At 41.9% G+C, this 27,500-nt stretch overlaps 1 protein-coding gene and 1 long non-coding RNA gene across 8 annotated transcripts in view; both read right to left on the bottom strand.

The window, feature by feature from the left end:
- Window positions 1-27,500, bottom strand: part of igsf11 (immunoglobulin superfamily member 11) — a 230,977-nt gene that overhangs the window by 109,226 nt on the left and 94,251 nt on the right.
- LOC141377939 (uncharacterized) lies at window positions 15,883-19,925 on the bottom strand. Its single transcript, XR_012391130.1, has 3 exons — window positions 18,259-19,925; window positions 17,714-17,978; window positions 15,883-17,605 (listed from the first exon to the last, which is right to left on the bottom strand). It is a non-coding gene; the product is annotated as an uncharacterized lncRNA (long non-coding RNA).

The following is a 27,500-nucleotide window of genomic DNA, read 5'->3' as shown; positions in this document are numbered from 1 at the left end:
GATAAAGAACGAGCCTCCTCCATTCAGCCTCTTTACTTTACTCCTTTACTTTACTCCTTTACTTTGGTGGAGTGAGGAAACGGTGGAAACTCTCTCCACTGAACACATCCATTAGCCCACATATTGAATCTCCTTTGTTAAGCTCAGAGATTTGTGTCTAAACTATTTCTAAATTCAGTTCTGATCTCCAGCAGAGGAATAAATGAACAATAAAAATGAAGTGTGCTCAGAAAACTGAGTTATATCCAAACACACGTCCTGTTCTTATCCACATATGCTGATGCAGACGCCTCCACAACCCCACAGCTGGACACATCTACACTTGAGTTTATTCAAGCAGATATAAATCTGCAGATAATCAATAATACTGATCATAATAATTTCTGTATCATTTTAATCCTTTAATTGTTTTCATTTGTACAGATATTTGTGTGTTGCTGATCATCTTGTGTGTATTCAGCAGCGTGTGAGTGTTTAAGGCACACAACTAATGACTTTTGGTCCATTTTAGTTCCTCAAAACAGCAACGCTCCAACAATGCGCCCTAACACAGCTCCTTTCTAGTCCAGCACACACATGAGTCCACAGAGTGGCTCAAATGGATTTGCTATTTAAACAACGTGGCACTAAACATGAAAATTAATGTTGCGCTGGTCTGAAAATAACAACAAATCAAGCACATCTTGCACCTTTTTGCACTGGGTTTATGAGAGGGCCTCAATAGCCTCAGCCATAGTTAATTCAGTGTGCGTGGTTATTAGTCTTGGTGTACAAGCAACCCAAGCTCATTCTGAAAACGTAGCCCTGCGGACGTTTCTGGAGACTGCAATATTTGTGGCCGGAAGTATTTATGGCTGCATTTCGTTTTTTCAAGCGAATGCTACAGGGCGGTGTGACGCCGCTCATCTTCGCGCTCGCCGGCTGACAGCTCACCTCCGTGCGGGGGGATTTCCCACTGCAACCAGTTTGTGTGGTTAGCTCATCATGTTACGTCGGTGGAGCGGAGGCCCGGAGGAGGAGGAGCCGGCCGCGTTCGAGTCTGTGGAAGAGCGGTTCCAGAAATCAGGTAAGACAGAAAACAGAGTCCAAAAAATAAACCGAACGAGTTCATAACAGGGTGAGAATGCTGTGAAATCCGAAAGCGTGGTCAAAGTCAGATGACGGCTTTTTTAAATCGTTGCTTGGGGTTAGGGAAGGAGGAGGGTGGCTGGGTCGGCTGATTGGCCGGCCGCCCAGTCAATCATTCAGTCATTCAGTCAGACAGCGGCCTCTGGCAGCTTTCGAGAGGCGTTAAAGCTGCGAAAAAGCACGCACAGCGGCCTCTCGCGGATTCCCGAAAACAAAACTGCACAAATACGTACCTCCCGGGTCGTATTTTGCAGTCTGCAGAAACCTCCGCGGGCTACGTTTCCAGAAGGAGCCTGGGTTGCAACTTTAAACTAGCACACAATTGGAGTAACTTTGCTCAGTTGCTTCAGTTTTGTTCTATGCTTAAACACGGTGTTGAGAAACCTTTATGATTAATTAACCTTGACGAAGTAAAGCGTGGTTAATACTGACATCGGTTAATCGCTTCATCCTTAGTGGCGAGTCCTGATAAACAAAGGACTAAGCTGATGGAAAATGAATGAGTAAATAAATAATGCTATTAATGTTTTTAATTAAATAAACACTTTTAAACCAAACAAAGCACAAAAATAATGAATCTAAAAATGTAAAGTTCAAACAAAAATTTGTATTTTTTTGAAGAATTTTTTTAATGCTCTGATATTATTATGCTGTGTTCACACCAGACGGATTTGAGACGCAGAACATTTGAGTTTACTCTTTTAATTCGAACGTCAAACCGCTTCATTCGCATCAAACCCCTTCGTCATTCGCATCAAACCCCTTCGTCATTCGCATCAAACCCCGCTTCATTCGCATCAAACCCCGCTTCATTCACGCATCAAACCCCGCCTCATTCGCATCAAACCCGGCTTCATTCACATCAAACCCCGCGTCATTCGAATCAAACCCCGCTTCAATCACATGTCAAACCCCACCTCATTCGCAACTAACCCGGCTTCATTTCGCATCACACCCCGCTTCATTCGCATCAAACCCCGCTTCATTCACGAGTCAAACTCCGCCTCATTCGCATCAAACCTCGCTTCATTCGCATCAAACCCGGCTTCATTCGCATCAAACCCGGCTTCATTCACATCAAACCCCGCGTCATTCGCATCAAACCCCGCTTCATTCACGCGTCAAACCCCGCCTCATTCGCATCAAACCCGGCCTCCTTCGCATCAAACCCCGCTTCATTCACGAGTCAAACCCCGCCTCATTCGCATCAAACCCCGCCTCATTCGCATCAAACCCTGCCTCATTCGCATCAAACCCGGCCTCATTCGCATCAAACCCCGCTTCATTTACGAGTCAAACCCCGCCTCATTCGCATCAAACCCCGCCTCATTCGCATCAAACCCTGCCTCATTCACATCAAACCCCGCTTCATTCACGCGTCAAACCCCGCCTCATTCGCATCAAACCCGGCCTCATTCGCATCAAACCCCGCTTCATTTACGAGTCAAACCCCGCCTCATTCGCATCAAACCCCGCTTCATTCACGCTTCAAACCCCGCCTCATTCGCATCAAACCCCGCTTCATTTACGAGTCAAACCCCGCCTCATTCGCATCAAACCCCGCCTCATTCGCATCAAACCCTGCCTCATTCACATCAAACCCCGCGTCATTCGCATCAAACCCCGCTTTATTCACGCGTCAAACCCCGCCTCATTCGCATCAAACCCCGCTTCATTTACGAGTCAAACCCCGCCTCATTCGCATCAAACCCCGCCTCATTCGCATCAAACCCTGCCTCATTCGCATCAAACCCCGCTTCATTTACGAGTCAAACCCCGCCTCATTCGCATCAAACCCCGCCTCATTCGCATCAAACCCTGCCTCATTCACATCAAACCCCGCGTCATTCGCATCAAACCCCGCTTCATTCACGCGTCAAACCCCGCCTCATTCGCATCAAACCCCGCTTCATTTACGAGTCAAACCCCGCCTCATTCGCATCAAACCCCGCCTCATTCGCATCAAACCCTGCCTCATTCGCATCAAACCCCGCCTCATTCGCATCAAACCCCGCCTCATTCGCATCAAACCCCGCCTCATTCGCATCAAACCCGGCCTCATTCGCATCAAACCCTGCCTCATTCGCATCAAACCCCGCCTCATTCGCATCAAACCCCGCCTCATTCGCATCAAACCCCGCCTCATTCGCATCAAACCCCGCCTCATTCGCATCAAACCCCGCCTCATTCGCATCAAACCCCGCCTCATTCGCATCAAACCCCGCCTCATTCGCATCAAACCCGGCCTCATTCGCATCAAACCCGGCCTCATTCGCATCAAACCCCGCTTCATTCACGCGTCAAACCCCGCCTCATTCGCATCAAACCCCGCCTCATTCGCATCAAACCCGGCCTCATTCGCATCAAACCCCGCTTCATTTACGAGTCAAACCCCGCCTCATTCGCATCAAACCTCGCTTCATTCACGCGTCAAACCCCGCGTCATTCGCATCAAACCCCGCTTCATTCACGCGTCAAACCCCGCTTCATTCACCCGTCAAACCCCGCTTCATTCACGCGTCAAACCCCGCTTCATTCACGCGTCAAACCCTGCCTCATTCGCATCAAACCCCGCCTCATTCGCATCAAACCTCGCTTCATTCACGCGTCAAACCCCGCGTTATTCGCATCAAACCCGGCTTCATACGCATCAAACCCCGTTTCATTCACTCGTCAAATTCACTTAAGGAACAGACACGGATTCCCGTGATGGGCAGGGCTTCTGTCTGCTCGGTGACTCCAGCTTTGTTGCTAAATGGGTAACATGGATTTTATTAAGAAAATAACAGTGTTTATGTGCTTTGTGAAGGCTGAAAAACAGTGTCGATACATTTAGGGTCGTGTCTGAGTCCACTACATCCTTTCAGAGGTGCAGCCAGCTCTGTGAGCTCATCAACTCCTCCAGAAACTGAACCTGGATGAGGGAGGCTTTCAGCGGTGCTTCTGACAGAGCCGAGCCCAGTTTGATGTACTGTGTCGGCAGGAGGATTTCCCCTAAGACATCGACAACAGGCCCTACGTCACAATCATACCCCCACAAGAGCAAGCTTCTGATTGGTTAATTCATGCGTATCGCACCACAGGATGTCTATTCCCGCATTTGCATTGACTTACATGTGTATATCACTCGCGCTTGACGCTTCGTCCACTTCTGGTGTAAACACAGCATCGCACACACACACACACACACACACACACACACACACACACACACACACACACACACACACACATACACACATACACACACACACACACACACATATCCATTGCTTAATTAATAAATATATTCCTTTTGATGTTTTAAATATACTGTATTATTCAAATCCAAGTCCAAATGCATCCAGACAGTATTTGTATATGCTTTATAATAGAGTCAACACATAAAATATCAACAGCTTATAAAACAGGCTCCTACTTTATTCATGACAGTAGAGTGTCTGAGTGTGTCTGGATCATTCCTGCAGCTTTAGAAAAAAGATCAACGTCTTCGTCATTGCAGGATATACACACACTAATATGAGTGTGGCTTTGAGAAACTGGTCTGATCTGTACTTTTGGAGGAACTTAATATAACCGAGAAAACATCGCAAACACACGCACACACATAATGCAGAGAATTAATGAGCGACTGGAGAAGTTGGAGAGATTAAAGACTCTTAAAAGCCCAGATTCTGCTCTGCTCTTCTTCTCTCCGGACAGCAGCTGCTCTAACTGGACACAAGAGGGATCAAACGTCATGTGACTGACCATGTGACTACAGCTGGTGTCCTCGACACACTTAGTGCTGCTCAATGATCTGAGAGACCTTCAGTCTACCCCCCCCCCACACACACACACACACACAAGTTGGTATTACTGGTTACTCTCCAAACCGCTTATTATACGGTCCTACTCCGATACCAAACCCTCACAAGACAACTATGGCAAAACTTGAAAGTCAAATACGGTAGTTAACCGTTCCAAGTTACAATGGATTTACTCGCTTTTCGAAAGTAAAGCAACTAATTGCTTTTTAAGTACAAAAAAAGTGATTTATGAGGACATTGCTGACATCTCCATTTCTCAGAAAGCTTATAAAGAACACAAGCTTTTATTTTTTCTTCCAGAAAATACAGTTAGTTTAGTACAAAAAAATCAAGGGAAACCTATGGAATGTCCCCACAATTCATAAACAATGTGTATATGTGTGTGTGTGTGTGTGTGTGTACTTGTTTTTAAATCCCAGTGGGCATTTAAACCTGAATGTACACAGAGTCATGGGGACTTGTGAGTTCCTCACAGGGTAAACATGCGTATAAATCACTCATAATGAAGTATTTTGAAAATGTGGGATTGAGTTTAGGGGTAATGTTGGGGTAGGGATAGAAAATATAGAGTTTGTTTAGTAAAAACATCATTCCGTCTATGAGAGTCCCCACTGGGGTATAGAAACAAGTCTTTGTGTGTATGTGTGTGTGTACTTGCTTTTATATCCCAGTGGGCACTTAAACCTGAATGAACAAAGACTCATGGGGACTCAATTCTGGGGACCAAAATTGAGCTCCTCACAGGGTAAACATGCGTATACATCACTCATAATGAAGTATTTTGAAAATGTAGGGTTTGGTTTAGGGGTAATGTTGTGGTAGGGGGAGAAAACATAGAGTTTGTATAGTAGAAACATCATTCCATCTATGAGAGTCCCCACTGGGGTATAAGAACAAGTCTTTGTGTGTATGTGTGTATGTATGTACTTGCTTTTATATCCCAGTGGGCACTTAAACCTGAATGTACACAGACTCATGGGGACCGAAATTAAGTTCCTCACACAAGGTAAACATGCTTATAAATCACTCATAATGAAGTATTTTGAAAATGTAGGGTCGATTTTAGGGGTAATGTTGAAATAGGGGGAAACATATAGAGTTTGTACAGTAAAAAAACATCATTACATATATCAGAGTCCCAACTGGGATATAGCACAAAAGTCTTAGTGTGTGTGTGTGTGTACTTGTTTTTAAATTCCAGTGGGCACTTAAATCTGAATGTACACAGACTTATGGGGACCAAAATTGAGCTCCTCACAGGATAAACATGCGTATAAATCACTCATAATATAGTATTTGGAAAATGAAGCCTTGAGTTTAGGGGTAATGTTGAAATAGGGGGAAAAACATAGAGTTTGTATAGTAAAACATCATTACATATATCAGATTCTCAACTGGGGTATAGGAACAAGTCTTTGTGTGTATGTGTGTGTGTGTATGTGTGTATGTATGTACTTGTTTTTATATCCCAGTGGGCACTTAAATCTGAATGTACACAGACTTATGGGGACCAAAATTGAGCTCCTCACAGGGTAAACATGCGTATACATCACTCATAATGAAGTATTTTGAAAATGTAGGGTTTGGTTTAGGGGTAATGTTGGGGTAGGAGGAGAAAATATAGAGTTTGCAAAGTAGATTCATCATTCCGTCTATGAGAGTCCCCACTGGGGTATAAGAACAAGCCGCAGTGTGTGAGTACTTGTTTTTATATCCCAATGGGCACTTAAACCTGAATGTACACAGACTCGTGGGGACTTTCAAAATTGAGTTCCTCACAGAGTAAACATGCTTATAAATCACACTTAGTCCCTTTATTAATCCGGGGTTGCCACAGCGGAATGAACCGCCAACTTATTCAGTACATTTTTACGCAGCGGATGCCCTTCCAGCCGCAACCCATCTCTGGGAAATAAATCAAACATGATGGAGTATTTTTAAATTGTAGGGTTGGGGTTAGGGGTGATGTGGGGGTAGGGGGAGAGAAAATACAGAATAGAAACATCATTACATCAGTAAGAGTTCCCACTAAGCTATAAGAACAAGTCTGTGTGTGTGTGTGAGTTTACTTGTTTTTATGTCCCAGTGGGCACTTAAACCTGAATAATCATGGGCTCCCTCAAAACTGAGCTCCCTCTGAGTAAACATGCTGATAAATCAGACAAAACAGAGTAATGTTGGGGTAGTAGGAGAGAAGATATGGTTCATATAGCAGAAACATCATTACGTCTATGAGAGTCCCCACCGGGATATAGGAACAAGTCTCTTTGTGTGTGTGATCATGTCACAGTAACAGTGTCATCTGAGCAGGAGTTTGTAAAACTACAGCGGGGTTCAAATCGAATCACACTGCAGCCCGTCGAACACACAATCACCTCAAACCATGCAGAAGAGTCTCGACAGCGCCTCGGGCACACCAGAGAGAGAGAGAGAGAGAGAGAGAGAGAGAGAGAGAGAGAGAGAGAGAGAGAGAGAGAGAGAGAAAGAGAGAGAGAGAGGGTCCCACAATCCATCACTGCTCTTCAACTCTCCTCTCCTCGTCATAAGGCCTCCAGACAGCATGTTATCTCTCCTTCTCTTCTGCAAGCATCTGTTCATCATTATGAAACATCACTCATCTGCTTCATCAGGATCAGAACATCACTCTGATTAGATTAAGAGCGCTCGCATTAGCACAACCGTCCAGGCTAACACTAAAGTTGCCGTCTGAGCAAGAGTTCTTTCTCAGAACGTCATACATCATTTGCGGAGTGTTTTATTATGAATCGCCGCATCTCAGTGTCCTAATTACTTGCAAAAAGTGCTTCTTAATTCAGAGCATTTCAAACATGCCAACACTGTTAAAGCACACATCAATTTAGGCCTGTGACGATATCTATATTTTGTTGTAGGATATATTGCACAAAAATATATTTCAATAATTGATATTATTATAATTTTATGCCATGCATTATTTAATGCAAGAATGACAATATAATAAAAGAACAAAGAACAAATCACAACCCAAGCTCGTTCTGAAAACGTAGCCCCGTGGACGTTTCAGGAGACCGCGATTTACGTGGCCGGAGGTACATATGGCTGCATTTCGTTTTTTAAGTGAATGCTACGGGGCGGTGTGACGCCGCTCTTCTTCGCGCTTGCTGGTTGACGGCTTACCTCTTCTGTGTAAGGGGCTTTCCCGCCGCAACCAGTTTGTCCGGTTAGCTCGTCATGTTACGTCGGCAGAGCGAAGTCCCGGAGGGGAGCTGGCCGAGGTGACGAGCGGGTTTGAGTCCGAGGAAGAGCGGTTCCAGAAATCAGGTGAGACAAAAATCAGAATAAAAAAAATAAAGGGAACGAGTTCGTAATGGGGCGAGAATGAGGTGAAATCCGAAAACGTGGTCAAAATCAGACGAGATCTTTTCTTTTTTCTGGACGGCTTTTGTAAATCGTCGCTTGGGTTTAGGGAAGGAGGAGGAGGAGGGTGGCTGGGTCGTCCGATTGGCTGGCCGCCCAGTCAATCATTCAGTCATTCTGTCAGTCAGTCGGACAGACGGTCGATCTACAGCGGCCTCCAGTGGCTTTTTACGCGAGAACAGAGCGGGCGCAAACGGTAAAAACAAAAACTGCACAAATACGTACCTCCCGGGACGCAGGGCTCGAAATTAACTTTTTTACTTGGTAGCACCGGTGCTCCCAACTTCAAATATTTAGGAGGACCAAAAAAATTTTAGGAGCACCAGAAAAAATTTAGGAGCACCCACCAAAAGTGAATGAGCACCGCTGCAAATTGTTTTTGAAGGGATTTATTGTATTTTAAAACAACATTAATAGGACTGACAAAAACTAGAAACAACTATCTAACTAATGCTGCGAAGACGTTGATATTTGTGTGCAATAATTCCAAAATGAATGTCTAATAATTAGGCCATAAAATATTAATGATGCTAAAAAAATGACAATAATAGTAACAATGAATTGCATTTCTCATTATGATACTGCCTTGAATGTGCATGAATGAAGGTTATCTGCTATAAAAAGTCTGTTACTTTATGAAAAATAATTGTATAGTTTGCATCAAACAAAAATAAAGCATTGCAGTAAGAAATATTGATTTTGTATTGCTGTTTTTATATGCACATCAATTTAATAAATAATATTTCTGCTACAAAACAAACAAAAGGTTATAATAAATCATTCAATTCAATGATGAAAGCTGCAAAGCAGTCATCAGTAAATAAATAAAAAAATAATATACAAATCAAAAAAGAATAGACAAAAGAAAGTAAGTAAAGTCTCACTTCTATCACTCTTTAAAAGTTTTGGTTTCAGTTTGTGTCAATTTAAAGGTTCAGTCTGAGATGATCTTCATTTTTCTGTGTTAGTGGAAAGCAGGCGAGTCAGCCGACCCAATTTATGAGCAGGCAGAGCAGGATTCTTGCGCTAACCATCGGCGCAATACCGCTCTTTGTTATGAGCCGCAGTTTCAGTGTAAACTTAGTAAAGGCGAGCTTCTTTGGCGATGATATGTACAGTATTAGATTTGACTTTTAGCGGACATTTGCCCTGAACACGCAGTGAATGCAACGCATGGAGATTCGGGCGCCTTCTCCAAGAAGTGCGTACTCGATTGATCTCAGCTGGCGAATCATTATTCACCACGTGACGTGTCATGATCGCTTTCATCTGCGCCTTAACTTTAGGTGGGGTTTGCAAACCTGTGTGCTTTAAGTTTTTACTCTTCAGCCGTTTGCATTTCCCGTGGTCATCAAAGCTCCTTCCCTGTCATCTGACAGCGGAATACCTTGAGTGAATGACAGCTAATATGAACCAATATAGCGGCAGGGAAGAGCGATTCAGCACGTTTTTACAAAAAATCAAAACAGGTCGCACTACAACCATTATCTGCAGTCGCACTAATGCGCCCAAATATATTATGAGGTCGCATAGATTCATTTTCGGGCGCATATGCGACCAAAATGGCCGCAATTTCGAGCCCTGGGAAGTATTTCGCGGGCTCCAGAAATGTCCGCGGGGCTACGTTTCCAGAATGAGCCTAGTTAACAAATCATGTTTTAGAATATTTCATTTAATTAGAGTCATTTCAACAGTTTAATAATTAGGCATTGGAATCAGAGGGCCCAACCATACACATTGTTTGGCTTGATTTGTTGTTATTTTCAGACCAGCGCAACATTAATTTTCATGTTTTGAGTCACGTTGTTTAAATAGCAAATCCATTTGCGCCACTTTGTGAACTCATAAGTGTGCTGGACTATAAAGACGGTGTGTTAAGCCGCATTGTTGGAGTGTTGCTGTTCTTGGGAACTGAAATAGACCGTGCCATTAACCAACTATAAGCTGCGCTAAAGTCCAGCAGAGTGTGTTAGTTATGTGTCTATGCAGGTCTAAACGCTTACACACTGCTGAATACACACAAGACGATCAGCAACACACAAATATCTTTACAGATGAGAACAATTAAAGGATTAAAATGATCCAGAAATGATGATTTTCTACATCAATTTAAACACCACTGCCTCCATGCCTTCTTCACCTCGGGGGGCTGACCATTCATGACCATCTGCATCAGTATAATGTGATAATTATGATCAGTATTATTGATTATCTGCAGATTTATATTTGCTTTAATAAACTCAAGTGTAATTGTGTCCAGCTGTGGGGTTTTGGAGACGTCTGCTTCAGCATATGTGGATAAGAACAGGACGTGTGTTTGGATATAACTCAGTTTTCTGAGCACACTTCATTATTATTGCTCATTTATTCCTCTGCTGGAGATCAGAACTGAATTTAGAAATAGTTTTGAACAAATCTCTGAGCTTAACAAAGGAAATTAAATATGTGGGCTAATAGTTGTGTTCAGTGGAGAGAGTTTCCACCGTTTCCTCACTCCACCAAAGTAAAGGAGTAAAGTAAAGGAGTAAAGTAAAGAGGCTGAATGGAGGAGGCTCGTTCTTTATCCTCGCGCTGCAGATGCCCTGTTTACTGTTTTCTCGCTAGTGAAGCGTTCAGTTTTTAACCAGGGAACCCAGGGAAACCTACGCAAGCATGAGGAGAACATGGTGAAAACACCACGGGGAAAACTCCACACAGAAACGTTGACTGGCCAAGTAAGGATTAAAACCAGTGATGTTCTTGCTGTGAGGGAACAATGCTAACAACTGGGCTGCCGTGCTGCCCAATCTAGGAAGTGGGAGGAATGGAGGAGGAAGGGTGGATTCTTCAAGATGAAGATGACTGTGCTAGGAAGACCATGGTTATTTATAGTGATCTGATTGGAGAACATCTGAGTGGAAAATCATGTGATAGTTAATGCGGGTCCAGCCATGGTCAATCATAAGATGTGATCCTCTCGAAACTAGTTTATAAATAAACTTCACTTAGAGTCTTTGCAGTCTACTAAGAGACAGCATTATTCAGAACTCAGCCCAGAACTGAGTATCTTAATGACCCCAAACTTTTAAATCAGGAGAGAAAACTCAAACACATCTCTTATTAATGAGGCTGAAAACTCATTAAAATTGGAGACAAATTCATTTACGCCTAATTTATGTCATTTGATTCTGCTTTTCTGAGAAATCAGCCTGAATAAGACTTCTTTACAGTTCTTCTCGCAGCTCTGTGAACGAGTGGTGATGTAGACGCATGTGTGACATTGTGTGTTCTGTGTTTTCAAGAATTTATTTTGGCTTAACAGATGCTGAAAATGTCTTACCGAGCATCTTAATAAGCAAATCGTGAGTAAATTGAAAATGTGGTCATCATTTAAATGCAAGTTCAGAACCCTGCACATTAATGGCATCTTCATGACAAGTGTAAAAAGATATATACAACATTAAATTTGGCAGAAGTTAAGTCTACGCCGTAAAAAAAATCCATAAATGACCCCAAACTCTTAAATGATTAAACTCTGAAGAGAAAACTCAAACACATTTCTCATTAATGAGGCTGAAAACTCATTATATTTGGAGACAAATTCATTTACGCTTACTTTGTGTAATTTGCAACAGATCCTGCTTTTCTGAGAAATCAGCCCGAATAAGACTTCTTCATGGACCCTTTTCACAAGACTGTTATGACACGTTTAATCAACCCAGGCTAATTACTGATACATTCCCCCGTCTACATTTCTGGACAGCGCAAAATAAGACCCTGGAGCTACGCTTATTTGCAGTTTTTATTTTCAGAAATCCACGAGAGGTTGCCGTGTACGTTTTTCAGATCTCAATTTTCTCTAGCGAGTGCCATTCATGCCTGCTGTTCTCTCGTAAATCCACCAGAGGCCACTGTCTACTGACTGACTGATCATTCACACCCACCTGCCCAACCTTTTCTCTAAACCCAACAGATGTTTTCAAAAGCATCGACTGACTCGATCACCCCTTTTCCTTAACCCAACCGATAGTGTTTTTAAAAGCACAGATTGACTCAATCACCCCCTTCCCTTAACCCAACCGATAGTGTTTTCAAAAGCACCAACTGACCTGATCACCCCCTTCCCTTAACCCAACCGATAGTGTTTTCAAAAGCACCAACTGACCTGATCACCCCCTTCCCTTAACCCAACCGATAGTGTTTTCAAAAGCACCAACTGACCTGATCACCCCCTTCCCTTAACCCAACCGATAGTGTTTTCAAAAGCACCGACTGACCCGATCAACCCCTTCCCTAAACCCAACCAATAGTGTTTTCAAAAGCACCGATTGACCTGATCACCCCCTTCCCTTAACCCAACCGATAGTGTTTTCAAAAGCACAGATTGACTCAATCACCCCCTTCCCTTAACCCAACCGATAGTGTTTTCAAAAGCACCAACTGACCTGATCACCCCCTTCTCTTAACCCAACCGATAGTGTTTTCAAAAGCACCAACTGACCTGATCACCCCCTTCCCTTAACCCAACCGATAGTGTTTTCAAAAGCACCGACTGACCCGATCAACCCCTTCCCTAAACCCAACCAATAGTGTTTTCAAAAGCACTAATTGACCTGATCACCCCTTCCCTAAACCCAACCAATAGTGTTTTCAAAAGCACAGATTGACTCAATCACCCCCTTCCCTTAACCCAGCCGATAGTGTTTTCAAAAGCACCGACTGACCCGATCAACCCCTTCCCTAAACCCAACCAATAGTGTTTTCAAAAGCACCGACTGACCTGATCACCCCCTTCCCTTAACCCAACCGATAGTGTTTTCAAAAGCACAGATTGACTCAATCACCCCCTTCCCTTAACCCAACCGATAGTTTTTTCAAAAGCACAGACTGACCTGATCACCCCCTTCCCTTAACCCAACCGATAGTGTTTTCAAAAGCACCGACTGACCTGATTAACCCCTTCCCTAAACCCAACCAATAGTGTTTTCAAAAGCACCGACTGACCTGATCACCCCCTTCCCTTAACCCAACCGATAGTGTTTTCAAAAGCATCGGCTGACCTGATCACCCCCTTCCCTTAACCCAACCCATAGTGTTTTTAAAAGCACAGACTGACCCAATCACCCCCTTTCCTTAACCTAACGGATAGTGTTTTCAAAAGCACCGATTGACCTGATCACCCCTTCCCTAAACCCAACCGATAGTGTTTTCAAAAGCACCGATTGACTCAATCACCCCCTTCTCTATACCCAACCAAAAGTGTTTTCAAAAGCTCCGACTGACCCGATCAACCCCTTCCCTAAACCCAACCAATAGTGTTTTCAAAAGCACTAATTGACCTGATCACCCCTTCCCTAAACCCAACCAATAGTGTTTTCAAAAGCACAGATTGACTCAATCACCCCCTTCCCTTAACCCAGCCGATAGTGTTTTCAAAAGCACCAACTGACCTGATCACCCCCTTCCCTTAACCCAACCGATAGTGTTTTCAAAAGCACAGACTGACCCAATCACCCCCTTTCCTTAACCCAACCGATAGTGTTTTCAAAAGCACAGATTGACTCAATCACCCCCTTCTCTATACCCAACCAAAAGTGTTTTCAAAAGCTCCGACTGACCAGATCAACCCCTTCCCTAAACCCAACCAATAGTGTTTTCAAAAGCACCGATTGACCCAATCACCCCTTCCCTAAACCCAACTGTTAGTGAACCCAACCCTTTCCTTCCGGTAAATCTGACTTTACTCTTTTCTGGCTGCCGTTATCAGTCTCACACTTTTGTTTTCCTCTTTCTGAAAGTCTTGATAACACCATCATGGAGTTTTTCTTTTATTATTTCAGCAAATAAGATCATAAAAGCATGATGTGTTGTCCTCTCCTATCCACTGCACTCTAACTGTACCAACTATGATCACTTCTGCTGCTGAGAAACATGCACATGTGAAAAGAGGCCATCGTTCATCTAGCAGCTCTGTGAATGAATGGTGCTGTGTAAAAGAGTGTGTGTGTGTGTGTGTGTGTGTGTGTGTGTGTGTGTTTTCTGTAGTTTGTGGTTCTGCATGAATAAGGTGAGTCCGGCTGTGAAAGTCACCTTGAAACACAGCTGTGACTGAACACCAGAGACTTCAGAGGCACAATCCTATTTCACACACACACCTCCAAAAACACTTAAAACACACTCGATATATGCAGATGTGTGCTTTAATGGTGTCAGATCAAGCCTGGAGGTTAAACGGTACAAGACCGCACTAGTGATGTGAAGGACAAGGGCTCGACTGCTAGGAAATAAAATAATGAGAGTAATGTAAACCTTTAATTTAATGCAACTTACTTTGGAAATACATTTACTGGCCATTTTATTAGGTACACCTGTTCAACTGCTCGTTAATGCAAATTTCTAATCAGCCAATCACATGGCTGCAACTCAATGCATTTCGGCATGCAGACATGGTCAAGACGATCTGCTGCAGTTCAAAGTGAGCATCAGAATGAGGAAAAAAGAGGATTTAAGAGACTTTGAACGTGGCATGGTTGTTGTTGCCAGACAGGCTGCTCCGAGTATTTCAGAAACTGCTGATCTACTGGGATTTTCACGCACAACTATCTTTAGGGTTTAAAGAGAATACTCCGACAAAGAGGAAATATCCAGTGAGCGGCAGTTCTGTGGGCGCAAATGCCTTGCTGATGCCAGAGGTCAGAGGAGAATGGCCAGACTGGTTCCAGCTGATAGAAAGGCAACAGTAACTCAAATAAGCACTCGTTACAACCGAGCTCTGCAGAAGAGCATCTCTGAACACACAACACGTCCAACCTTGAGGCGGATGGGCTACAGCAGCAGAAGAGCACACCGGGTGCCGCTCCTGTCAGCTAAGAACAGAAAACTGAGGCTACAATTCACACAGACTCACCAAAACTGGACAATAGAAAATTGGAGAAACGTTGCTGCTCTGATGAGTCTCCATTTCTGCTGACACTTTCGGATGCTCGGCTCACAATTTGGCCTCAACAGCATGAAAGCATGGATCATCCTGCCTTGTATCAGCGGTTCAGGCTGGTGGTGGTGGTGTAATGGTGTGGGGGAGATTTTCTTTGGGTCCATTAGTACCAATTGAGCATGGTGTCAACGCCACAGCCTACCTGAGTATTGCTGCTGACCATGTCCATCCCTTTATGAGCACAGTGTCTCCATCTTCTGATGGCTACTTCCAGCAGGATAACACACCATTTCATAAAGCTCAATCATCTCAGACTGGTTTCTTGAACATGACGATGAGTTCACTGTACTCAAATGGCCTCCACAGTCACCAGAGCTCAATCCAATAGAGCAGCTTTGGGATGTGGTGGAACGGGAGATTGGCATCATGGATGTGCAGCCGACAAATCTGCAGCAACTGTGTGATGCTATCATGACAATATGGAGCAAAATCTCTGAGGAATATTTCCAGTAGCTTGTTGAATCTAAGGCCAAAGTAGTTTCAACCCGGTAACTAGTAAGGTGTACCTAATAAAGTGGCCGGTGAGTGTATATGTAAAAGACATTATCAATAAGATATTAGTAATCTTTTTTTTTTACCAGAATCAAACCAAAACCCATACTGTATGTAAAATAAATAAAAAGCAATGAGCACACCGATAGTGTACAGTATGTGTGTGGATCATGGCGGTGACAGGGAGATGTTCAGGAGTGTTTTTGTGAGCTGCAGTCTGTAACGAATCACATTATGAGCATCGTCACGCCACACACAGCCTCCTTTATATCAGACATAAGAGCAAACGCTCTTCATCCGCAACTGTGAACCCACAGCGCTGCGCAAATGAAAAAAATACAATCTCAAATGTCTGAGAATGTATTTATGCATTCATATTGCTGCTGGGACTTAGCCCTCCTGAATTATTAGCCTTCCTGTTTATTTTTTCCCCAATTTCTGTTTAACAGAGACGATTTCTTCAACACATTTCTAATTATAATAGTGTTAATAACTCATCTCTAATAACTGATTTACTTTCTCTTTGTCATGATGACAGTAAATAATATTAGACTAGATATTCTCCAAGACACTTCTATACAGCTTAAAGTGACATTTAAAGGCTTCACTAGGGTAATTAGGGTAAGGTTAGGGTAATTAGGCAAGTCATTGTATAACAGTGGTTTGTTCTGGAGACAATCTAAAACTGATATTGCTGAAGGGGCGAATAACATTGACCCTAAAATGGGTTTAAAACTATTAAAAGCTGCTTTTATTTTAAGCAAAATAAAACAAATAAGACTTTCTCCAGAAGAAAAAATATTAGAGGAAACACTGTGAAACATTCCAGAGTCTGTTCAACACCATTTGGGAAACATTTGAAAAAGAAATTCACAGGAGGGCGAATAGTTCTGACTTCAGCTGTATGTGTAAATATCATTTTCTGCTTGCTCAAACTACTTATCAATAGTTGAAACAATGCACAAAGTTTTTTTTTTTTTGTTTTTTTTGGGGTGGCAGCCTAATTGTTTTATGTTCAATCCACTTAAATGTATAAAAACAATGAAGTTAACTTAATCAATTTGTGATAGGACAACATAAAGGAATTGTGTGGGTTTTACAGTGTGTGTGCATGAGCATATTTGTGCAGTTTTTGTTTTTGAGAATCCGCGAGAGGCCGCTGTGTGCGCTTTTTCGCGACTCTCATGAGCGCACGCCGTAATTTGCAACAGATCCTGCTTTTCTGAGAAATCAGCCCGAATAAGACTTCTTCATGGACCCTTTTCACAAGACTGTTATGACAAGTTTAATCAACCCAGGCTAATTACTGATACATTCCCCCGTCTACATTTCTGGACAGCGCAAAATAAGACCCTGGAGCTACGCTTATTTGCAGTTTTTATTTTCAGAAATCCACGAGAGGTTGCCGTGTACGTTTTTCAGATCTCAAATTTCTCTAGCGAGTGCCATTCATGCCTGCTGTTCTCTCGTAAATCCACCAGAGGCCACTGTCTACTGACTGACTGATCATTCACACCCACCTGCCCAACCTTTTCTCTAAACCCAACAGATGTTTTCAAAAGCATCGACTGACCCGATCACCCCTTTTCCTTAACCCAACCGATAGTGTTTTTAAAAGCACAGACTGACCCGATCAACCCCTTCCCTAAACCCAACCAATAGTGTTTTCAAAAGCACTAATTGACCTGATCACCCCTTCCCTAAACCCAACCAATAGTGTTTTCAAAAGCACAGATTGACTCAATCACCCCCTTCCCTTAACCCAGCCGATAGTGTTTTCAAAAGCACCGACTGACCCGATCAACCCCTTCCCTAAACCCAACCAATAGTGTTTTCAAAAGCACTAATTGACCTGATCACCCCTTCCCTAAACCCAACCGATAGTGTTTTCAAAAGCACAGACTGACCCAATCACCCCTTCCCTTAACCCAACCGATAGTGTTTTCAAAAGCACCAACTGACCTGATCACCCCCTTCCCTTAACCCAACCGATAATGTTTTCAAAAGCACAGACTGACCCGATCAACCCCTTCCCTAAACCCAACCAATAGTGTTTTCAAAAGCACTAATTGACCTGATCACCCCTTCTTTAAACCCAACCAATAGTGTTTTCAAAAGCACCGACTGACCCGATCACCCCCTTCCCTTAACCCAACCGATAGTGTTTTCAAAAGCACCGACTGACCCGATCACCCCCTTCCCTTAACCCAACCGATAGTGTTTTCAAAAGCACCGACTGACCCGATCACCCCCTTCCCTTAACCCAACCGATAGTGTTTTCAAAAGCACCGACTGACCCGATCACCCCCTTCCCTTAACCCAACCGATAGTGTTTTCAAAAGCACCGACTGACCCGATCAACCCCTTCCCTAAACCCAACCAATAGTGTTTTCAAAAGCACTAATTGACCTGATCACCCCTTCCCTAAACCCAACCAATAGTGTTTTCAAAAGCACCGACTGACACGATCACCCCCTTCCCTAAACCCAAACAATGAAGTTAACTTAATCAATTTGTGATAGGACAACGTAAAGGAATTGTGTGGGTTTTACAGTGTGTGTGCATGTGCATATTTGTGCAGTTTTTGTTTTTGAGAATCCGCGAGAGGCCGCTGTGTGTGCTTTTTCGCATCTCGAACGACTCTCATGAGCGCACGCCGTTCACGTTCGCGCTGTTCTCGCGTAAAAAGCCACCGCAGGCCACTGTCGAGCGACCGTCTGTCCGACCTTCTATCCGACTTACTGACTGAACGATTGACTGGTCGGCCAGACCAGCAACCCTCCTCCTCCTCCTTCTTCCTAAACCCAAGCGACGACTTACAAAAGTCGTCCAGCAAAAGAAAAGCTCTCGTCTGATTTTGACCGTGTTTTTGGATTTCACCGCATTCTCGCCCCGTTATGAACTCGTTTGCTTTTGCTTTTTTGGATTCAGTTCTTTGTCTTACTTGATTTCTGGAACTGCTCTTTCCCGGTCACCGCCGCGGCTGGCTCTTCCTCCGGGCCTCCGCTCTGCCGACGTAACAAGATGAGCTAACCGGACAAACTGGTTGCGGCGGAAAAGCCCTCCAAACGGAGGTGAGCCATCAGCGGGTGAGCGCGAAGAGGAGCATGGTCACACCTCCCCGTAGCGTTCGCTTAAAAAAACAAAATGCAGCCTTACATACCTCCGGCCACGTAAATCGCGGTCTCCAGAAACATCCGCGGCCTACGTTTTCAGAATGAGCTTGGGTTGGTAATCACAATACCGTGATATTTTTATCCAAAGTTAGTATACCGTCAGAATCTCACACGGGCCCATGCCTAGAGTGTGTGTGTGTATCAGCCTGCCTGAATGTGATCAAATCAATGAGGTCCCGAGAGGAGCGTCAAAGCCCAATCTCTGCGCCTCTAATATACTCCTCAGAGAGAGCAGATCCAGCGTTCACAGGAACAAATCCTCCTCATTTGCAAGGCCACGCTTCTCTCTGACAGCCCTCGGCTCCGTATGAATAAATAAACCGGCTCGATGGGTGACCAGAAAACCACCGCTGCTAACTTTCAGAAGTCAGAAACCCCTCCAAGAGCAGAAAAACCAGAAAGATCGGCTCCAAAACTCACAACAGCGTGAAGAGGAGAGGAGAATAGACTGTGTGCAGTTCTTCACATTATGGTGTGAGCAACTGTGCATTGTCAGTGTTCAACGCTAAGGATTTTTTCTACTGGGCCGATTGGGCCAGTGGTTGAGGTTTATACTTGCCCTGCCAAAATTTTCACTGGCCCCACTAAAAAAAAAAAAAAATTAATAATGTGGCAAAATAATGTCTATGAATCTAGAATTTAAACATTTAAAAATGTTAATAAATGTATAATGAACAAAATTAGTTTGATTTTATGCAAACGAAAGAGCAGTATGAAAAATGTGCTGGTATTTTAGTGCAATTCTAAATTATTTTTATAAAAATGGCTTGCCAAACCGACAACTCTTCTTTTTTTTTCTCCCAGTTTCTTAATTTAGTACCCATGTAATTGTCTGCTTCCAAGACTTTAGAAACTGACGTTTTCTTTTAGCCTCATAGTTAGATGTTGCCATCTTTTCGCTGTAATTGTTGTTACAATGTTACGAAAAAAATTGCATGCTCACTGTTACTGGCCGATAGGGGCCAGTAACAATCCTGTCTACTGTCCCGAGCGTCTTTCACGCTGGCCCCGGGCCACCGGGCAGTCCTTATTGTTGAGCCCTGATTGTTATTATCATTGTTTGTTATAAAAATCCATTTAATTTTATTTATAAATATTATAAATGGGTAGCACGGTGGCTCAGTGGTTAACACTGTGGCCTCACAGCAAGAAGGTCGCTGGTTCGAGTCCCAGCTGGGTCAGTTGGTGTTTCTGTGTGTTCTCCCCGTGTTGGCGTGGGTTTTCCCCACAGTCAAACACATGCGCTATAGTGGGATTGATTAACTAAATTGGCTGTACTGTATGAGTGTGTGTGTGTGTGTGTGTGTGTTAATGAGTGTGTATAAGTGTTTCCCAGTGCTGGGCTGCAGGTGGAAGGGCATCCACTGTGTAAAAAACATAGTTGGAATAGTTGGCGGTTCATTCCACTGTGGCGACCCCTGATGAATAAAGGTGAAAAGAAAATGAATGATTGAATAAATATTGCACATAATTAGTGTCAATAATATGTACAATTATTGTTATTTAGAAACATGTTTATAGAAAATAAGATTTATTTTTTAGGTATAATTATAATTAATAAAACACTGTTATGAGTGAATTTAATAAAAGTTAAACTAAAATAACAATATTACACACATACAGTTCATAGTTTATCAAATTCATTCATTCATTTATTTTCTTGTCGGCTTAGTCCCTTTATTAATCCGGGGTCGCCACAGCGGAATGAACCACCAACTTATCCAGCACGTCTTTACGCAGCGGATGCCCTTCCAGCCGCAACCCATCTCTGGGAATAATTTATCAAATTATTATTCATAAAACTTTAAATGTAAAATACAGGACATTTATTTTTAATTAATACAAATAATTATTAGCAGCAAAATATTTATTCATTATTATTAAACAGAATATTTAAAACAAACACAAACACAAACACACACACACACACACACACACACACACACACACACACACACACACACACACACACACACAAATATTTATAATTTGGTAAATTATTGTAAATAAAACTTTAAGGGAAAATAAATAACATAAATTTTGGAATTATTACATAGAAATATTATTGACAAAATATTGTTTAATTATTATTACAACAGAATGAATTAATAAATTACACTAAGTATAAAATATTATTTTTACAGTTACAATATTATTATTTTACATGTCTAATATATATATATATATATATATATATATATATATATAAGAGCTAAATACAAAAATTAATCAAACAATGCTAATTAAAATACATTTATTTAGAATCATTGAAAATTGTTAATCCTGTTTGTTATTATTATTATTATTATTATTATTAAAAATGATGAGTAGTAGTCATAGAATCATTGTTTAAAATGTTTCCCCGGCTGGGACAGTTAACTTTTCTGTGTGGAGTTTGCATGTTCTCCCTGTGTTGGCGTGGGTTTCCTCTGGAATAGTTGTAATAGAATAATGTGCTGCTTTGAAACAATAATTATTGTAAAAAAACAATGTACAAATAAACTTGAATTGAATTGAACATGCATTGTTCCAGGTGTTTGATGGGATTATAATAATTAATAATAATTCCTTACATTTATATAGCGCTTTTCTGTGCACTCAAAGCTTTACACACAATGGGGGGGGGGGGGGGGGTCTCCTCATCCACCACCAGTGTGCAGCATCCAGCTGGATGATGCGACAGCAGCCACTTTACGCCAGACCGCACATCAGCTGATTGGTGGAGAGGAGACAGAGGCCAGTGGGCAGAATTGGCCAGGATACCCAGTGAAACCCCTACTCTTTTTCGAAGAACGTACTGGGATTTTTAACGACCACAGAGAGTCGGGACCTCGGTTTAACGTCTCATCCGAAAGACGGCGCTCACTGAGCAGTATAGAGTCCCAGTCACTATACTGGAGCATTAAGACCCACACAGACCACAGGTTGAGCGCCCCCTGCTGGCCTCACTAACACCACTTCCAGCAGCAACCTAGCTGTCCCATGTGGTCTTCCATCCAGGTACTGACCAGGCGCAGCCCTGTGTAACCCTGTTAGCTTGTGTTCACCGTTTCTATGGTGATTCAGTGTTCGCAAGGGAATGCAGAGATGTAAGTTGTTATATTAATAACAGTAGAAACCTATTAGATTTACATCTTTTAATGTTTTTAATGTGTATTAACTGTGAAAATTGACCATTAGCTTCATGTGGGAGTTGCAGAGATCTAGCTGCCGGCATCCTCAATGTTGAGTGTGGAGGTCAAAGTTTAGTGAATGAATGAGGTTAGAGTCAGAGGTTATCAGGACAGATGATTTCTCCTAATGAGAGCTGAATTCTCATTGGCAGGTGGAGACGATCGTATCGAGTTCAGCGAATGCTTTCAGCTCTCTCATTAGCAGAAGCGGTTCTGGTCCTCCATTAGGCGTCCTGGGGTCGAACAGCATTGATCTGAGCCAGAAATACTCTCATCAGTACCCCAGCGCCAGACTAACCTGCAATTTACGCAGAAAAGGTTTCGAAGCCTTGTGGAGTGGCACTTGAGTCGCAGGAAAAGAGCTGCTGTGCTTCATTCTCGATCAGTGATGGAGGAACATTCACTTCTGAACACCGTCAGGTCCGCATTACTGGAGCTTTGGATGAAAGCAGCTGACGTGTGTTTTTGTAAAATCAGTTTTGCATCAAGATTTAAAAGTCTCAGATAATCTGCTCGCTGTCACAGATGTTCCTTAAGTGTAACTCTGTGTGTCACTTATGTAAAACACGACTGGCCGAGCAACTGCTTTCACATCAGAAACGCACAATTCTGTTTCACATTTCTCTAATAGTCTTTAGCTTAAGATGTTCTTTGCATAATATGCTCTATATTAATAAATCAATTTATTATTGTTATTTTAATAATAGAGTAATTGAAATAATAATATTATTATTTTACAGAAAAAAAAACGTAGTAATGTGTTATGCAATAAATTTAACTAGTTTACATATAAATTCTAGCACTGCTAATTATAATTGATCATAATAATACTAATGATAATAATAATATTAACAAACAGAATAACAATTCTCAACTAGAACCTAAAGTTTATTGACAAACTTTGATGTTGGCTTGAGAACGTGACTGCGCTAGGACTGGGAATGGCAGTTGGCAGGAAGCACGGCGGCGGTTGCTAAGTGGTTGCTAGGCAGTTGCTAAAACAATTATGGCATTGTTAGGTGGTTGCTAAGCAGTTGCTAAATGGCAATGCTCGTGTACATATTTGATCAAATGCTAATACCTAGTAGGAATTTCTAGCATATGGTATTACATTTAGATAATCATTCATAGCATGTAGCTAATCGTTATTGGCACTTGGCTTCCATTATCATTGTTACCATGCATAGTACACAGGAAGTTCCATTTGCTAGCATGAGTCAAACAAGCCAATGCCCAGGTCCCTACTATGTTCTGATGTAGAGATATTGCCATTTTTAAATGGTTGCTAGGTTATACTGTTTTATTGCTATGGGGACATTTGACAGGTTAGTGATGATACATCAAAGCTTCTTGGCAATACGAGTGATCTTAATCAACCCCGATGTTTCTATGACAGTATTTATGAGTGTCAAAAACTGGACTTGAACATTATGTATTCCTGGTGTTGGGTTGCGGCTGGAAGGGCATTCGCTGTGTAAAACAAATGCTGGATAAGTTGGCGGTTCATTCCGTTGTGGCGACCCCTGATTAATAAAGGGACTAAGGGATTGAACATTATGCAAAAATGGCTTGCCGTATTTTTTTGAAAATACAACGCTTAATAAGTGTGAAAGTGATACATGCAAAAATGGCTTGCCATATTATAAGGAAAATAATGCTTAAAAATTATTAGTCTGATAAACCTTAAAGATATAGCAACAAAATCTACCGCATCTAAACACAGCTTTTGGCCAAATCTGGGGCTTGTATATTTTTTTATATGCTCGGATTATAAAAAGTTAATATTTAACATTCTTTATTAAAAAAACGATAAGTCTTATAGGCATGAGGAGATATAGCAACAATCTTGAATGTAGAGGGCACATTTTGACCTTATTTGGGCCTTGTGGCATGAACGGCCTGGGAGGAGATACGTTTGTTTTTAAGGACTGAGTAGCATAACAGTATGTTGGCTTTCTCAAGCCAAATAAATAAAAATATGTTTAATTAGCATTGTTTGATAAATATTTGGGCGTCACGGTGGTGCAGTGGGTAGCATGATCGCCTTACAGCAAGAAGGCTGCCGGTTCGAGCCCTGGCTGGGTCAGTGGGTGTTTCTGTGAGGAGTTTGCATGTTCTCCCGCTGTTGGCGTGGGTTTCCTTCGGGTGCTCCGGTTTCCCCCACACTCCAAACACGTGTGGTATAGGGGAATTGGGTAGGCTAAATTGTCTGTAGTGTATGAGTGCGAATGAGTGTGTGTGGATGTTTCCCAGTGATGGGTTGCAGCTGGAATGGCATCCGTAGCCCTGATATACATTAGATTAGTCAGTACTGCAGTAAAATCTGGAGTTTATCTAATAAAATAACTTACGATAACGCTCCAAAAATGAGTACAGCCAAATTTATATGTTCTAGAAAAATATTAAATACAAATAATAAAAAAAAGAGGAAAAATCAAAAGAAGCAAAACAACGACTTTAGATGAAATTTTGTAGGTTGTATTTTTTTGTGATATTTTGCATGAATTTAATTGTATTTTCTTTCAATTTCTTAATATGTTTGACTAAAATATTATTTTAATAAATATATCTGTTCAAGAAATCTGTTTTGTACCTATATTCACTGAAAAATTGAGGAAAACTTTCATTTTCAAAATGGGATGTCCTCAATTGTTCTGAGCATTGTATGTGTGTGTGTGTGTGTGTGTGTGTGCGTGCGCGTGCATGTGAGAGTGTGTGTTAATTTAGTTACATTTTTATTTATTTTGAATATTCTGTTGAACAGTAATGAATTAATGTTTTGTTACTAATAATTCTTTGTATTAATTAAAAAATAAATGTTATATATTTTAGAATTAAAGTTTTATGAATAATAATTTAATAAATTAGTGTGTGTGTGTGTGTGTGTGTGTGTGTGTGTGTGTGTGTGTGTATAATATTGTTATTTTAATATAACTGTTATCAAATTCATATACAGTCGAAGTGAATTATTAGCCCCCCTGAATTATTATCACCCCTGTTTATTTTTTTCCCAATTTCTGTTTAATGGAGGGAAGATTGTTTCAACACATTTCTAAGCATAATAGTTTTAAAAACCTATTTCTAATAAATTATTTATTTGATCTTTGTCATGATGACAGTAAATAATATTTTATTTGATATTTTTCAAGACACTTCAATACAGCTTAAAGTGACATTTAAAGGCTTCACTAGGTTAATAAGGGTAACTAGGCAGGTTAGGGTAATTAGGCAAGTTATTGTATAACGATAGTTTGTTCTGTAGATTATTGAAAAAAAATTTTGCTTAAAGGGGCTAATAATTTTGTCCCAAAAATGGCTTTTAAAAAATTCAAAACTGCTTTTATTCTAGCCGAAATAAAACAAATAAGACTTTCTCCTGAAGAAAAAATATTATCAGACACACTGTGAAAAATTCCTTGCTCTTTTAAATACCATTTGGGAAATATTTAAAAAATAATAAAAAGGGGGCTAATAATTCTGACTTCAACTGTATAACAATATTTTATTAATAATAATTATACCTAAAAAAAAAAAAAAGACACACACTAATTCACTACGGGCCATTTAGTTCATCAATTCCCCTTTAGCGCATGTGTTTAGACTGTGGGGAAAACCAGAGCACCCGGAGGAAACCCACACCAACAAGGGGAGAACATGACCAACTGACCCAGCCGGAACTCGAACAAGCAACCCTCTTGATTAGAGGCCACAGTGCTAACCACTGAGCCACCGTGCCACCTATGTTCAGCTGTATACCACTTAAGTTTGACATGCACTCCTGTCTCTAGTTGTCTTATCTGATGACATATAACTCATTCAGTACATGTGTCAGTGGCTCCCTCATGTCATATAACTTATAGACAGCTTTAAAAACCCTACGGTGAGGAAGTGTTGTCCCATAACTGATATCTCATCAACGGTGTGGAAAGAGTTAAGATTTACTCTCGAGCTGCATCTCTGACCTTTCATTCAGCAGACACACGTGTGTTTAAGTATTTAAACATCAGCGCGTTGCTTTAATCATTTAAAGCGTTGGCTTGACTGCAGCATTAACCCAGAATAACATGTTTTTTAGCATTGGGTGGCTAATCGAGCCCTGAAACCAGAATCAAAACAACATATTCGCTCCTCTCCGTCTTTCCTCCGTGTCCTTCTGTTTCATCTGAGTCACAAGTTCTCCGGCTTTCATTTCCAACGTGGAAAAAAAACAGATTAGCGCTGTTTCCAGAGAGCGCCGGACGCTTCTGAACAGAAGTTGATTGTCTTCGGGGGCCTCAGGACTTTGGAAACAGCTTGAAACGGGGACAGAAGTTCACTTCATGAAAGCCAAAACACAGACGATGTAGCTCGAGGAATCTGTAATTGTTTGAGAGGGGTGCAAACTCATTCTCTCGGGGATCCCAAGCAAACTTGTGACTTTCCCTTAGCAACAGATCGAATCCGCCGAGAGTTTAATTAGTGATCTTGTTTGCAGTTCGTTTGGAATCATCAGAAGCTACTTTCGGATGGCAGCGTCTCAGGGATTTTCTTTAAAAGGAAAGGCAGTGATGATTTAAAACAGTCAACAACGCATATATTATTAAATGACTGTATATTATCGCCACATTTGTTTGGTTTTTTCAATTCAATTCAATTTATTTATGATTTAATGTGAATATTCTGGTTGTTCTGAGTGAGCCAGTTTAGGTTCAGTTCAACACACGGTTCAGATGTTTTTATTATAATGTGTTAAAAGTGTCATGTTGTGGGCGTGTACACAGCTCGCTGTTTTAGGGGCGTGTTGCTTCACATGAAAACTAGCTTTGGCTTCCCGCCCAACATAACAAGGGGGCGGAGCTAAAAGCTCCCACACTCTGTGTTTGCAACAGACAGGCTGACAGACAGAGAGACAGAAGCTAAGCTAAGCTAGGGTGAGCATTCAGCCGTACATGTACGAGTCGGACACAGACCAATCAGAGAGTACACAATCATTTGTGTCTTTGTATAGTTTGTATAGTCTCGGTGTACGAGTGCCGAGCTTGATAACCACACACACTGAATTAACTTTGACTGAGGCACCGAATGCGCCGCGACACACCAGACACTCTCAGTGGCGCGGCAGAAACATGAAGTGTCCCGAATCATCGCGCCACGCATTCCAGAACTCCAAACACAAGCCTCCACCAGGCCAAACACAACGGCGCCGCGGCCGCCGAGCCGCCAACCCGAAGCTCCGCCACGTGCACCTCGACAGAAACCCACGTCCAGAACTCTGAAATGCACTGCGCCACGCAAAAGGTACAAGCAATAATTCCGATTATTGCGATAATGTGGAGAATATTGATCTTGTGTTGAGCCCAATGAGCCTTTCATC

Source organism: Danio rerio, chromosome 15 (genome assembly GCF_049306965.1).
Source record: "Danio rerio strain Tuebingen ecotype United States chromosome 15, GRCz12tu, whole genome shotgun sequence".
NCBI lineage: Eukaryota > Metazoa > Chordata > Actinopteri > Cypriniformes > Danionidae > Danio > Danio rerio.
This window is presented reverse-complemented; position numbering and strand designations above follow the sequence as displayed.